The sequence below is a fragment of the Oryctolagus cuniculus genome, chromosome 7 (genome assembly GCF_051225735.1).
Source record: "Oryctolagus cuniculus isolate XC-2025 breed Fujian yellow rabbit chromosome 7, ASM5122573v1, whole genome shotgun sequence".
In the NCBI taxonomy this organism is placed as follows: domain Eukaryota; kingdom Metazoa; phylum Chordata; class Mammalia; order Lagomorpha; family Leporidae; genus Oryctolagus; species Oryctolagus cuniculus.
Window position 1 is genome coordinate 11,559,024 of NC_142873.1, and position 15,707 is coordinate 11,574,730.

The 15,707-nt window shown below is 46.9% G+C and overlaps 1 protein-coding gene across 3 annotated transcripts in view; it reads left to right on the forward strand.

Moving 5' to 3' along the window:
* Positions 1–15,707, forward strand: part of PTPRN2 (protein tyrosine phosphatase receptor type N2) — a 1,109,078-nt gene that overhangs the window by 389,294 nt on the left and 704,077 nt on the right. The gene's annotated exons all lie outside the window — the stretch shown is intronic.

Sequence of the window (15,707 nt, forward strand, 5' to 3'; positions counted from 1 at the left end):
CTAATCCTCCACCTGTGGTGCCGGTATCCTGGGTTCTAGTCCCGGTTGGGGTGCCGGATTCTGTCCCGGTTGCCCCTCTTCCAGGCCAGCTCTCTGCTGTGGCCAGGGAGTGCAGTGGAGGATGGCCCAGGTGCTTGGGCCCTGCACCCGCATGGGAGACCAGGAGGAAGCACCTGGCTCCTGCCTTCAGATTGGTGCAGCGCACTGGCTGTAGCGGCCATTTGGGGGGTTGAACCAATGGAAGGAAGACCTTTCTCTCTGTCTCTCTCTCTCACTGTCTAACTCTGCCTGTCAAAAAAAAAAAAATAGCAGTGGTGGTAGCTTTTCATAACACATCCGGAAGGAATCTCAAGCTTGCCATGGTCAAGATGGCATTCTGGAACCTTCTCTGCCCAGTCACTCTGCTCTTGGTCCATGGGAGCCTCCATGGCCTGGTTGTTGAATCCCAGAGTTAGACAGTGTCATGGATTGCTCATCTCTCCACGCCTCTCTTTGCTTCCTGAATCTGCCCACTTTTCTTCTTCTCACAACAGCACATCCTCTTGGTCCTCTTGGTCATCTGTAGTTTCACAGACCCGTTCTGCAGGTGGTAGCTGGCATTATTTTTTTTTAAATATTTATTTTACAGGCGGAATTACAGAGAGAGAGGGGAAGAGGCAGAGAGAGCTTCCAAAAACTGGGTCATTCCCCAAATGACCACCACAGGCAGGGCTGCACCAGGCAGAAGCCAGGAGCCAGGGGCTTCATTCAGGTCTCCCACATGGGTGCCAGCTTCCGCTGCTTTTCCCAAGCCACGAGCAGGGACCTGGATCGGAAGTGGAGCAGCTGAGGCTTGAACTGGCATCCATATAGGATGCTGATGTTGCAGCAGCAGCTTAGCCAGCTATGTCACAATGCCAGAACCAGCTGGTCTTCTTCTTTTTTTTTTTTTTTTTAACAGGCAGAGTGGACAGTGAGAGAGAGAGAGACAGAGAGAAAGGTCTTCCTTTGCCGTTGGTTCACCATCCAATGGCCGCCGCAGCCGGCGTGCTGCGGCTGGCGCACCGCGCCTATCCAAAGGCAGGAGCCAGGTGCTTCTCCTGGTCTCCCATGGGGTGCAGGGCCCAAGCACTTGGGCCATCCTCCACTGCATTCCCTGGCCACAGCAGAGAGCTGGCCTGGAAGAGGGGCAACCGGGACAGAATCCGGCGCCCCGACCGGGACTAGAACCCGGTGTGCTGGCGCCACAAGGTGGAGGATTAGCCTAGTGAGCCGCGGCGCCGGCTCCAGCTGGTCTTCTTTTAACAACAGAAGTCCTCCTTGCCAACCTCTGCTGACTGCTCCCTAGTGGGCTCCCATGGCTGTTACCAAGGTCCTGGGACCCTCTCTGCCCATCAGTGTGAACTCACACCACTCTCCCGTGCTCTGTGCTCTGGCCGCTCTTTTGCCCCCTGAGCATCCCTGGTGAGTTTCTCCAGAAAAGTCCCTGCCCACTTGCTCCCTCTGCCCTGCGGGCCTTCCTGCTCCTCATCTCTGGCCCGACCTTCTCTCGCCCCTGTCTAATGCCATGTGACCAGGCTTCGCCACCCACCAGCCGGCACCGAGCAGGATCTGACGTTTCCCTGTTTAATTGCATGTTTTCTCCTGTTAGAATGTAAATTCCAAAATGCAAGCAGGAATGGTAGCTTTATTTATTTGTTTGTTTACTTTTTAAAACATTTATTTATTTATTTATTTGAGAGGCAGAGTTATAGAGAGGCAGAGGCAGAGAGAGAGAGAAAGAGAGAGAGAAAGAGAGAGGTCTTGCATCTGCCAGTTCACACCCAAATGGCTGCAACAGCTAGAGCTGGGCCGATCCAAAGCCAGGAGCCAGGAGCTTCTTTTGGGTCTCCCACATGGGTGCAGGGCCCAAGCATTTGGACCATCTTCTGCTGCTTTCCCAGGCTATAGCAGAGAGCTGGATCAGAAGAGGAGCAGCTGGGACTCGAACCAGAGCCCATATGGGATGCTGGAGCCGGCGGCAGAGGCTTAACCCACTGTACCACATTGATGGCCCCAGGGACAATAACTTTATAGATTAAAACAAAAAAATCCTGAATGCTAATATGTTCCTGATTATCTCTACCTCATCAAATATTTACAAATTCTAACCAAGTATAAAGTTCTGTGTTTCTATACTCCTAGCAGCCAAGCCGCCGTATGGTTAGCTGGAATAGGTAGCTACAGAACTGTGGGTCAGCATAAATGGCATTTTCAGTAAGTGCAGAGGCAGGTGTTCAGCCCGGCAGTCACTATGCCTGTGTGCTGCATCAGAGTTCCTGGGTCCCATGCCTGGCATCAGCTCCTGATCCCAACGTCCTGCTGCCATAGACGTTGGGAGGCAGCAGTGATGGCTTGAGCAATCGGGCTCCTGGCTTCCACGTGGGAGACCTGGATTGAGTTTCTGGCCTTCAGCTTTAGCCCCAGTCCGGCTCTGGCTGTTGTAGGCTTCTGGGGAGTGAATTAGTGGAAGAAGTCTGTCTCTGTCTCTTTCTTTGCCTCTAAAAGGACAAAAGAAAGAGGGACGGGAGAGAGGGAGGGAGGAAGGGAGGGAGATGTTCAATGGTGCTGTATTCCCGATGCCAGGAGACACGTGCACACAGGCACACAGAGCTGATGGAAACCAAGTTGAATTACCCTAATGTTTTTAGTCAGTAAGGGCTCTGATGGGGCCAGTGCTATGCATAACCTACAGCACTAGCATCCCATAGGGGCACCGGTTCGAGTCCTGGCTTCTACGCTTCTTATCCAGCTCCCTGCTAATGTGTCTGGGAATGCATTGGAGGATGGCCTGAGTACTGGGGACCTTGCAACCGTGTGGGAGACCTGGAAGGAGCTCCTGGCTCCTGGTTTTGGCCTGGCCCAGTCCAGGCTGTTGCGGCCATTAAAAGAGTGAACCAGTGAGTGGAATATTTCTCTCTGTGTTTCTCTCCCTCTCTCTCTCTGTAACTCAGCCTTTCAAATAGATAAAATAAATCTTCAAAAAAAAAGGGGGGGGAATTCTTTTCTTTTGAAAAATAAAACTTATATTTTAGCACTAATAACGTGGATTGAATCAGCGCTGCCACATGATCAGAGGGCACTTTTAATATTCCATTTCTGTTGTCTTCCATCTTAAAACTAAATGGCGATAGGGACCAGGGTCATGGCATAGTGGTTTAAGCCACCGCCTACAATGCTGGCATCCCATATGAGCATGTTGGAGTCCTGGCTGCTCCATTTCCAATAAAGCTCCCTGCTAATGTGCCTTGGAAGGCAATAGAAGATGGCCCAAGTGCTTGGACCCTGCCACCCATGTGGAAGTCCCTGATAGAGGATCTAGGTTCCTGCCTTTGGCCTGTCCCAGCCCCAGCCATTGTGGCCATTTAGGGAGTGAACCAGGAGATGGAAGATTCACTCTCTCTTCCTCCCTCTCCCTCCCTCTCTTCCTCCCTTCCTACCTCTATCTCTTTAACTCTGTCTTTCAAATAAACAAATAAATCTTTTTTAAAAAGTAAGCAGCAGATAAAAATATTCAAATGGCATTCCTTCTGCAATTGGCTTATGCTTTTTTTTCATTAGTGGTCAAATGTACAGATTGTGAAAAATAAAATAGCCATGAGTATAATTCTCCTGATCGGATGCTGAGCTGGTAGTTTTCAGGATATGTGATCACACCTGTTCTGTTTCTTGCCTATTGCAAAAATGCAGCACGTAGCCAGACTCAGCACACTAGAGGACTTTTTTTTTTTTTTTTTTGAGAAAGAGAGTCTCACATGGTTGTACGGGCTGCACTTGGGAGCCAGGAACTCATCCCAGGACTCCCATGTGTGTGGCAGGGACCCTACTACTTGAGCTGTCATCCCTGCCTCCCAGGGTGTGCGTTAGCAGGAAGCTGGAGTGAGGAGTTGGAGCCAGAAATGAAAGCGAGGCACTGATACAGGATGCAGGCTTCCCCCTAGGCGAATGCATGGTCCTGGGATGGGAACTATCGTAGTGTAACATATTTCATTCTCCAAGACCTCGCCTTGGAAAGATGTTTGCTGTTGCTTAGAACATTGCACACGTCTCTGCGCTCATCCTTGACTACACTGGCATGGGCAGTTTCTGAATGTTGTCAGTAATGCTGAGCCCTTTCTCTGTGTAGGCAGTTGTGTGGGGAAGTGATGTAATGTTGTGTGCTACCAGGTGGGATGAGTAAGGTATTTACATCCACATCAATACGTAAGTTGACTATTACAGGGTTCAAAGCAAAAATGATGTGTGAATGTATAAAAATAAGACTGATTTCTTGCAAAATCTGTAACCTGTGTTTGACAAATGTTTTCCAAAGAGGAAACTGCCTTTGAATGCATATACAGCTTTGAATATCCTTTGGAGGTATAGATTCCAGGGTGACATACAAATAAAGTTTTACAACTTTTTAAAAAAATATTCCATTATTTATTCCTAAATATTTATTTATTGGAAAGGCAGAAAGAGAGAGAGGGAGAGAGAGAGAGAGAGAGAGGGAGAGAGAGAGAGAGAGAGAGAGGGAGAGAGAGAGAGAGAGAGAGAGAGAGAGAGAGAGATTTTTCCATCCACTGGTTTGTTCCCCAAATGGTTGGAACAGCCAGGTCTGGGCCAGGCCAAAGCTAGGTACTGGGAACCCCATCCTGGTCTCTCACTTGGATGGCAGGGACCCAAGTACTTGGGCTATCATTCACTGCTTTTCCAGGTGTATCAGCAAAGAGCTAGATCAGAAACAGAGTAGCCAGGACTCCAATCAGAACTCCCATGTGGGATGCCAGCATTGCAAGTGGTGGCCCCAAAGCTTTATAACTTTATAGCAGCACTTGGAATTCTTCTAGGGGTTGTGAAAATGCAGTTTAAGTCAGGGAGTCTGTGTTGGCCCTGGCAAGCCTGGTGCAGGCGGTGCCTGGTCGCTATGCCTGCCACGCTCTGTCACCGTGGGGAGGACAGAGAGATGCTACCTTCCCTGCCTCTGCAGGAGGACGTTTTTAACCTTCAGCTCTCAATTTGCAAAGCTCATCATCTCTGCTTGGATCAATCTCGGAGGTGCTTGGCAGAGCTGCCCTGATGACACCGGGGACTTCCCCAGATGACTCTTCAGTAAAGCGCATTTGCAACAAGAGTTCTTTGCTGATAAGTGTTGCTCTGACTTTTGCTTTTGTTTTTAGGGTTTTCTTTAGTTCTTAATATGTGATGTATTTTTATTTACTTAGACACACACACACACACACACACACACACACAGAACATTCCCATCTGCTGGTTCAGTTCCCAAATGCATGTAATAGTCCCTGGCTGGTGCTGGAACCAGGAGCCAGGAACTCAATCCTGGTCTTCCCATGGGTGGCAGAGTCCTGAGTCCAGGAGCCATCACCTGCTGCCTCCCAGGGTATACATGATCAGGTGGTTGGCATAAGAAGTGGAGTTGGAACTTGTACCCAGGCACTGTGATGTGGGATGCAGGCATTGCAAGCTGCATCTGTAGGATCAGATTTCAACCCTGACCTTGTCCTGATTTTGAAACAGCTACCCATTTGCATCTCTCTCTCTCTCTCTCTCTCTCCCCCTCTCTCACATTTTTAATTGATTTATTTGTTTGAGAGGGACATCTTACATCTGCTGGTTCATTCCCCAAATGACTGCAACAGTTGGAGCTGGGCTGATCCAAAGCCAGGAGCTTCTACCTGGTCTCCCACGTGGCTGCAGGGGTCCAAGCACTTGGGCCATCTTCTACTGCTTTCCTAGGCCATAGTAGAGAACTGGATCAGAAGAGGAGCAGCCAAGACTTGAACTGGGGCCCCTATGGGATGGAAGTGCCGCAGGCAGAGGCTTAGCCCACTATGCCACAGCACTGGTCCCTACAACCTTCTCTTGAGTAAAGCAAATGCTAAAAGATTCCATTTTCTACTCTTTCCACTCTGATTTACCTCTCAGGATTCCCAAGTTTACAATCACTGCTCTCCCTCCCTCACCCTTGAAGCTGTCACTTCTCTGAGCTCCTGCACCCAGTCTTAGGTCGCCTTTGCTCTCAGCTCCTGTCCCCCCCCCTCTCTTTTTGACAGGCAGAGTGGATAGTGAGAGAGAGAGAGACAGAGAGAAAGGTCTTCCTTTTGCCATTGGTTCACCCTCCAATGGCCGCCATGGCTGGCACGCTGCGGCCGGCGCACTGTGCCGATCCGAAAGCAGGAGCCAGGTGCTTATCCTGGTCTCCCATGGAGTGCAGGGCCCAAGGACTTGGGCCATCCTCCACTGCACTCCCTGGCCACAGCAGAGAGCTGGCCTGGAAGAGGGGCAACCGGGACAGAATCCGGCACCCCCACCGGGACTAGAACCCAGTGTGCCAGTGCCGCAAGGCGGAGGATTAGCCTAGTGAGCCGCGGCGCCGGCCTCCCATTCTTCTTGCTCCTCTCCCAGACAGGTGGAGGATGCATCCCACTCTCTTTACCAGCAGGTTGTCTCCTGTTCCTTGCTGCCATAGGAAGGTACTTTAAAAAGTCCTGGAAAGCAGAATTAAAAGAGAAGCTTATTTTAGTGTAAAAGTTTTGAAATCCATGCATGCAAGGGATCTTCAAAAAATTTATGAAAAATACATATCATGAAAAACTGTGTGGGTTTCAATTTTTTGTGTCCAAAGAAGCTGATGTTTTAATTCTACTTACCATGGACTTTTTGAATCTTTTTTCCTTCCCAGTTGGCCGCCTGTATCTCCTGCTTGCATGCGCAGCACAGCCTGATCATCATCTTTTCTTTTTTTAAAGATTTATTGATGTATTTGAAAGGCAGAGTTACAGAGAGGTAGAGGCAAAGGCAGAGAGAGAGAGAGAGAGAGAGAGAGAGACAGTGAGAGTCTTCCACCCACTGGTTCCCTCCCTAAATGGCCGCAATAGCTGAAGCTGTGCTGATCTGAAGCCAGGAGCCAGGAGCCTCCTCTAGGTCTCCCATGTGGGTGCAGGGCCCAAGCACTTGGGCCATCCTCCACTGCTTTCCCAGGCCACAGCAGAGAGCTGGATCGGAAGTGGAGCAGCTCGGACTCGACCCAGTGCCTACATGCGATGCTGGCACTGCAGGTGGTGGCTTACCCGCTAAGCCGCAGCACCGCCCCACCCCCCTCCATCAACATCTACACACTTGGCTTTGTCCTGTGACCTCCAGGGCTCCCTGTCCTCACTGCCTTCTTCTTCATTTCCAGTTCTCAGCATCTCTGCCTGGAATCTGGCTCCATCCCTCCTGACGGATTGTTTTCACCTGGCTCTGATCTTTCTTGAATTGTGAGCTACACCAATCAATGGGCATGAGAATCTTCGAGTGCTGCAGCCACTAGAAGCTTATAAAAGTAAAACAGAAGAGAGTAAATAGATGAAATTTTAATAAGGTAGACTGAACTGTGACACGCTATAAGGGCAGGTGATATTTTGTGAAATTTCAGTTTGTCTTCCCCAGGTTTCACTGTAAAATGTGCTTCTTACTCTTGGATGCTACTAAAAAGAAAAAAATGAAGCTTGAATGCTACTGTCTTAGTTTCCCATATGTACCACACACTTCCTTCTTAAATGTATTTATTTGATAGGTAGAATTATAGAGAAGGAGAGAGATCTGGTTCACTCCCCAAATGGCTGAAAAAGCCAGGTCTGGACCAGGCTGAAGGTAGGAGCCAGGAACTCCACCTGGGCGGCAGGTGCCCAAATGCTTGGGCCATCTTCTGCTACCTTTCCAGGTGCATTAGCAGGGAGCTGGATCAGAGGTGGAACAGCTGGGATGTGAAATGGCGCTGTGGAATGAGATGCCTTTGTCACCAGCAGTGGCTTAACCTGCTGTGCCCCTGTTTCTGTGTTTTGTGGTCCTTGGTGTACTTATTTATATATTGCTCATAAACATGACCCACCATGCTTAGGTTGTGTCCTGTTGCTCTGTTGGAATGCTGGACACCGGGTACTATATAAGGGAAATCGGTGAGGCTGGCGTGTGGTACAGGAGGCTAAGCTGCCGCCTGCAATACAGGCATCGCGTGTTTGAACATCCATTTGTGTCCCAACGATTCCTCTTCTACTGCTAATGCTCCTGGGAAGGCAGTGGAGGATGGCCCAAGTGCTTGGACCCCAGATGGAGTTCCAGGCCCCTGCCTTCAGCCTGGCCCAGACCTGGCTTTTGCAGCCGTTTGGAGAGTAAACCAGATGACGGAAGAATCATTCATTCATTCTCTCTCTCTCTCTTCTCTCTCTTCTGTCTTCTCTCTTCTCTCTCTCCCTGTCTCTCCTTCTCTCTGTTGCTTTGCCTTTCAAATAAATAAATCTTTAACAAAAGGTTCTCACCTCCATAAAATAGAAAAATAAAGAAAGAAAAGAGGATGAGTTGGCTCTCTAGCCTGGGGGCTGGATTGCCTAAGCAGCAGAGCATGGTGGCGCCGGTGCCACCGTGGGGCATCTCAGCACGTGCTAGGAGTGCCCGTGGGCACAATGAGCTGGGGCACTAGAGCAAGGGAGAGGCTAAATGACCCGCCCTCCTGCACGGATCCTGCCCCTCCAGCCCCAGCCCATGCCCACTAAGGGGCAGTAATCCCTGCTGACGTGGCCGGCTCCCCTTAGGCCCCGCCTCTTCAAGGGCCCGCCCCACATGGACCCTGGCGCTTTGCACGCTCTTCCTCCTCCTCCATTTCTCTTCCTGGGCACCTGCCGCTTGCATTCTCTGACAGCCTCCATCCTGCAGTGCAGCCTTTGAACAAACTGTCCTCCTACCAAGCAGGTATGTCCCCGTCCCCCTCTTTCCCAGGGGCCTGGCCAGCAGGCTGTCCTTTTACCTTATGTCTGGTTCTCTCTTACTTCTGCCCATAACTGCTGACCAGTTTCCACCAACTCTGCTTCTCAAGGCTTTTACACCAGCGGCCGTGGAGTTCACCACCCTACAGTGTCTCTACTGGACTCCTTTTTTTTTTTTTTAAGATTTATTTATTTATTTGAAAGGCAGAGTTAGAGAGAGAGAGAGAGAGAGAGAGAGAGAGGTCTTCCATCCACTGATTCACTCCCCAGATCACCACAATGACTAGGGCAAGACCAGGCTGAAGCCAGAAACCAGGAGCTTCTTCCGGGTCTCCCACACTGGTGCAGGGGCCCAAGGACTTGGGCCATCTTCTACTGCTTTCCCAGGCCATAGCAGAGAGCTGGGTTGGAAATGGAGCAGCCAGGACTTGAACCGGCACCCACATGGGATACCTGCACTGCAGGCGGTGGCTTTACCTGCTGTGCCACAGCGCTGGCCCCTAGTGAACTCTTTTGATAGCTCTTGTCCAGTGTTTTCCCTTCCCTCTACTGTCTTCATTTATTCACAGGTCCAGAGGGGTAAAATAGGAATTAACCTACAACAGTGGCCAGCTCATGGTTTAGGCCTCTGTGAATAGAAACTGCTGTTATTTAAATGTTTTGATTCATAATATCATGTTGATCATCTTTCTAAGACATAGTGGAGTAATATTTCTGCCATATTCAGCGAACTTGCATTGCTCCCCACAGTATGCAGAAGGCATCAACTGTTCTGGGCCTGGAGACTACACACAACCTCCCTGCCTCCCCCTGCCCCCTGTTGGACCCCCTCCTTGCCACCTCCCATTGCACAGAGCTCCCTGAGCATGCCATGGGACTTTACAGCCATTTCTCCCGTTTCTCACACCATCGTATTATCTCCCAGGTCTTCCCCTAGCCTGTCTCTGTCTGTGAGAAATCTGTTTACCTCTCCAGTCTTGTGCAAATACCACTGACGATGCTTTCCTAATTCCTAACTCAGATTAATCTCTTCATTTCTCTATGCTCATAGAAGTTTGCTTATGCCCTCATTATGTAATTGTCATACTCCAGTATGCAGCTGACCAGCGATGTCCCCGTCCATGTTCGTGTTCAACACACTGGACTTTAGCAGAGCACCGGGGGAGGTTGTGTCTCTGTTATCTGAATGCACTCAGACTGTGTAACCTTTAGGGATTGGCTTTTCTTACTCAGCACAGGACCCTGGGCAGCCAATCAGGTTGTGGTATGTACTGGTACTCTTCCCTTTCCATTGCTAAGTAGTATTGTGTACTGTGGACATATCACAGGTTTTTTAGACATTTACTCTCTGAAGGATACCTGGTGGCTTCTAGTTTCAGGTTATTATAAGGGAGATTGAGATTAGCATCCGTAACCATGCTTTTGTGTAAACTTAAGTCTTCATTTCTTTGAGATAAATAGCCAGGTTTGCAATTGTTGGTTTGTATGATAAGTATACAAGTATGTTTAGTTTTTTTTACAATTAATTTATTTGTTTAATTGGTGAAGGTGATGGAGAGATTGAGAGATCAAGAGAAATCAAGAGAGAGAGATTGAGAGAGAGAGAGAGAAGAGAGGAGAGAGAGAGAGAGGAGAGGAAAGAGGAGAGAGGAGAGGGGAGAGAGAGAGAGAGAACAGAGGAGAGAGAGAAGAGAGGAGAGAGAGAGAAAAGAGAGGAGAGGGGAGAGGGGAGGGGAGAGAGGGGGGAGAGGGGAGAGAGGGAGAGAGGGGAGAGAGAGGGAGAGAGGGAGAGAAGGGAGAGGGGAGAGGTAAGAGGGGAGAGGGGAGAGGTAAGAGGGGAGAGGGGAGAGAGGGGAAAGGGGAGGGGAGAGAGGGGAGAGAGGGGAGAGAGGGGAGAGAGGGGAGAGAGGGGAGAGAGGAGAGAGAGAACCATCTGCTGATTCACTTCCCAGATGCCCACAGTGGCTGGGCTGGCTACAGCCAGGAGCTGAGAACTCCGCTCAGGTCTCCCACGTGGATGGTAGGAATCCAATTACTTGATTCTGTAGTAGTAGGCAAGGCACCCAACAGAGTGGAGTCAGGGACAGGAGCCTGGCACACAGCTCCTCTGATACAGACATGCGTGGGTGTCTTAACTGCTATGCCAAGTGTGCACCCCTGGTTTCTGTGTTTTATAGTCCTGCCTTCCTCTCGTAACACTGGGTCCTGCACACTGCCAACGTTTGCATTTGTCCTGCCTTCTCGCCTCCTACTTGAGGTTCTTAAGAAACTGTCAAACTCTTCCAGAATGGCTGCACCACTTTACGTTCCCACCAGAAAAATGTGAGGGGTGTCCAGCTGCTCTATGACCTTGCCCGAGTTCGATGACGTCCTTGTTTTCCGTTTCAGCCATTGTGATAAGCATCTAGTGGCAGCTCCTTGGGGGTTTCCTTTGCCCCTTCCCAGTGGCTGCTGGTCATCTGTAGTCCTCTTCGTGAGCATGCATTCTGCCTACTTTCTAACTGGATTTTAAAAAAAAGTTTGGCTTTGAGAGTTCTGTAGGCATTGCAGGTTCTAGTCCTTTGACAAATGCTTTGCAAATATTGTCTCCCACCCTGTGCTTATCTTTTATCCGTTTAGCAAGGCTCTGTTTGGCAGAGTGAAGGTTTTTAATTTTGGTGAGGTCCACTTTTTCACCTTTCTTTTAATGGATATCATTTGCTGGCTAGTCAAAGAATTCTTTGCTATCCCCAGATTTTTTCTCTAGAAGTTTTTTATTTCATGTTTTATATTTATGTCCATGAGTTATGCTTTGTGTAAATTATGAGACATACACAGAAGTTCGTATTTTTACCTCCAGTTGTCTGCTCGCGCCAGCACTGTTGGAAGTGCAATATTTCCACAATTAGGCTGCTTTTGTCCTTTTGTCACAAATCACTTGGACGTATTTGTGTGGCTCCTTTTCTGGGTTTTCTGTTCTGTTTCACCAACGTATTTGTCTCTCTCTCTATGTACTACATAGTCTTGATTAGGTATCTGTATAAGATTTGAAACTAGGTATACTTCCTTTATGAGTCCACATAAATAACTTGTCTTTGTCTACAAAGAATCTTGCTGGGAATGATATTAAATATTTATACCAATTTAGGGATAATTGACATTATTACATTGGTAAGTCTAACATTTAGTTCATATTTGGTTCCATAATTTTTGGCATAGAAATCCTGTACATGCTTTGTTAGATTTACACCTAAATATTTAATTATTGAGTGATTGTAAATACTATTTCATTTTTAATTTCAGTGTCTATGTGTTCATTGCTAATGTATAAAAAATAGCTTGCCAGTTCTAGGAGTTTGTTTTTCTTGCAGTAAATTCTTCATGATTTTCCAAGTAGATACCATGCCATCTGGAAATAGGCACTGTTTTGTTTTTTCTTCCTGATCTGAATGTCTTTTATGTTCTTCTCTTGCCCTACTGAGGCCAAATGAGTGGTGAGTGCCTTGCTCCTGATCTATGGTGAGAGCTGATGGTTCCTCTCTGTTGGGTGTGGTGCTAGCTGCTTGCTCCTGATCTATGGTGAGAGCTGATGGTTCCTCTCTGTTGGGTGTGGTGCTAGCTGCTTGCTCCTGATCTATGGTGAGAGCTGATGGTTCCTCTCTGTTGGGTGTGGTGCTAGCTGCTTGCTCCTGATCTATGGTGAGAGCTGATGGTTCCTTTCTGTTGGGTGTGGTGCTAGCTGCTTGCTCCTGATCTATGGTGAGAGCTGATGGTTCCTTTCTGTTGGGTGTGGTGCTAGTTGCTTGCTCCTGATCTATGGTGAGAGCTGATGGTTCCTCTCTGTTGGGTGTGGTGCTAGCTGCTTGCTCCTGATCTATGGTGAGAGCTGATGGTTCCTTTCTGTTGGGTGTGGTGCTAGTTGCTTGCTCCTGATCTATGGTGAGAGCTGATGGTTCCTCTCTGTTGGGTGTGGTGCTAGCTGCTTGCTCCTGATCTATGGTGAGAGCTGATGGTTCCTCTCTGTTGGGTGTGGTGCTGGCTGTAGGATTTTTGTAGGCACTCCTTATGGGATTGTGGAAGTTTCTCTGGATTTCCATTTTTCTGACAGCGTCATCATGAGTGAGTGTTGAATATCTTCAAGTGTTCTTTCTAGTTGACTGTTATGATCATGTGGTCTTTTTTCTTTAACCTATTAATAAGGCGCATGACACTCCTAGTGTTGCTTTAACTGCACCACAAATTTTGATATGTTGCTGTATTTTCATTTAGCTTAAGGTATTCTTTCCTCATACCCCACCCCTTGCCTGGAATTTTTTGGACTTGCAGATTATTTAGAAATGTGTTGTTTGGAGTTTCTCCATCACTGATTTCTAGGTTAAAGAACATACCCTGAGTCATTCCAGTTCTTTTAATTTTCTGAGAGCTGTTGTATGGCCCAGGATTTGTCCTATCATGTTATATATCCCACAGGCCATCAAATGCGTATTTTGTTTTGTTCCACAAATTGTTTATTAGATTCTCTTGATTGATGGTATTTTTGAATTCTCCTCTATTTTTACTGATTTTCTGTTTAGTTGTTCTCCCACGTGGGTGCAGGGGCCCAAGCACTTGGACCATCTTCTACTGCTTTCCCAGGCCATAGCAGAGAGTTGGATCAGAAGTGGAGCTGACAGGATTCAAACTGGTGTCCATGTGGGGTGCTGGCACTACAGGTGGTGGCTTTACCTGCTATGCAACAATGCCGGCCTCCTTTATTCCACAATTTTAATTTTATTCTTCCTATATCATTATACTTAAGTGAACTTAAATATTTTTAAAAATGCTCAGCCATCATCTGTGTTTTCATTGCTTTATTTAGCCCATTTATATTTAATATGATTATTGATATGTTAAATCTGTGTTTTCATTGCTTTATTTAGCCCATTTATATTTAATATGATTATTGATATGTTAAGACTTAAATATCTTTAACTTCTGTTTTCTGCTTGTTCTATTTTTTTCTCCCTTCCTTTGGGATATTTTAATATTTTTAAACATCCATTTTAACTTATCTGTAATGCTTTTTGAGTGTTTGTCTTTGATAGCTTGTGTTAGTCATTCTTCCAGATATCACATTATATATGCATTCCTCCTCATATCTGACTAGTGTCAGAATTTTACCAGTTTGGATAAAGTATAGAAGCTTTACCCCCTTTATGTCACTTTGCCTGTTCCTCTCACTTTTAGTTGTTTAGATATTTCTCCACATGGTTTAAAAGGACATCAGCCATTAAGTCAGACCTAAAACTCAAGGGAAGAAATGCTTGTTGTGTGTGCCCATGTTGCTGCTTGCCGTGGTCCTTCCGTTCTGATGTCCCAAGTTTCCTTCGTTTGTTGTTTCCTTTCTGTTGAGAGGAGTTCCTCTGGTGATTCTTTCACAGTAGGTCTTCTGATGAAAAACTCTCTAAGTTTGTCTGAGAATGTCTCAATTCTCCACCCACCCCGTTTTAACTCAAGTGCACGGTGCCTGCCGAGATCCCAGGAAAGCTCAGAGGTTGGGGCTGGGGGCACAGGGTCTTCCTTAGACTGCCCAGTCCAGATGCCCCTTAGCTGGCCAGCTGTTGTCCGTTGGGACTGAGCCCTTACCACAGATCCCAGAATCAACACAGCTCAGACCTCCGTCGCTTTAGACAAAGAACATTCCTGAATTGCAGTGACACTTAGATTTTACAAATTAAATTTTTTTCAGTGGGAAGTTACTTTTAGGTCTTTGATTTTTTTTTTGTTTCATAATCAGAGGAACCTAAGGCTATCCTTTTGGGAATTGCATGGTTAAAATATATTTCTTTTCTAAGTCTACAGTGCTAGATAGTGTACTCACATTAAAATGAGCTTTCCATTGAGCAAACTCCTGGGAATGGGCCAATTATAGTGACATAAACACACATTTCATAGAAGGTACGTTTGGCAAATGGAATAGATTTGCTTATTTTCAGTACATTTAGTCCTCGGTAAGGGTAAGAGTGACTGTGGGGCCTGTTTTCCCTGTAGCGAATTGTTTAGAACAAGCTGGAGGCCACTGTATTTGGTGACTTTTCCCATCCACTTCCGCTTTGGGTAGCGCCAATGAGCCTTCTATGATTTGAAAATATGCCAACTGAATCTTAGCATTTTTAAACTTAAAAATTTTGGGATTGGCATTTGAAAAAATATTTAAATGTGTTCATGAAAACAGATTCCATCTACTGAGTCTCCTAATTCCACCCAGAATATGTGGTTCTGTACCTGCACACCACACTCACACACACACAACACACACACACATAGCTATCCTGATTTGAAGATTTTGGTAATGTGTTTTTGTACAGGGCATAAAAATATATCTCTGTAATTACATGATATTTAGTGATTAGATAATTGTGGATAATTGCATGGGGTAGTTCTAAGTGCTGAAGTGTTACCATAAGATCTAAAATGTACAAATTGCATAATAATTATTCTTGGGAGTTATTTGGTAATTCTGAGCGTAATTATCATGTGATCCACAGTGCATGTAATTAATGCATAATCACATGGATTTTGCCTTCATAACTACTTCACCCTTGTTATAAGGCTCTTTGTCATAACATTTGAGTGTAAATATAATGTAATTGGCTCCCAGATACAGTACATTAAGCCCCATGATAATTGCTTTCACAGTTACAATACCCCCTATTCCATTCCGAATGCTTGCCTCTTAAGCAAGATGGGGTTAGGAAGAGCAAATTACCCATGATATGGGGGTGAGCAGGCAGACGAGTGAGTGAGTGGTGGGTAGACCTCCACACTCTGATTTTGCTCTGACCAAAACCTTGCATCTAGAAAAATTTCCATCTTTTACACTGGACAAAAATCTGCTTTCTAACTAAAGTCACGTATGGGTGAATGCCACTTACTCTCTGGCCACACAGAGGCAACATCCATGAAGCCTTTTAAGAAGAGATAGCA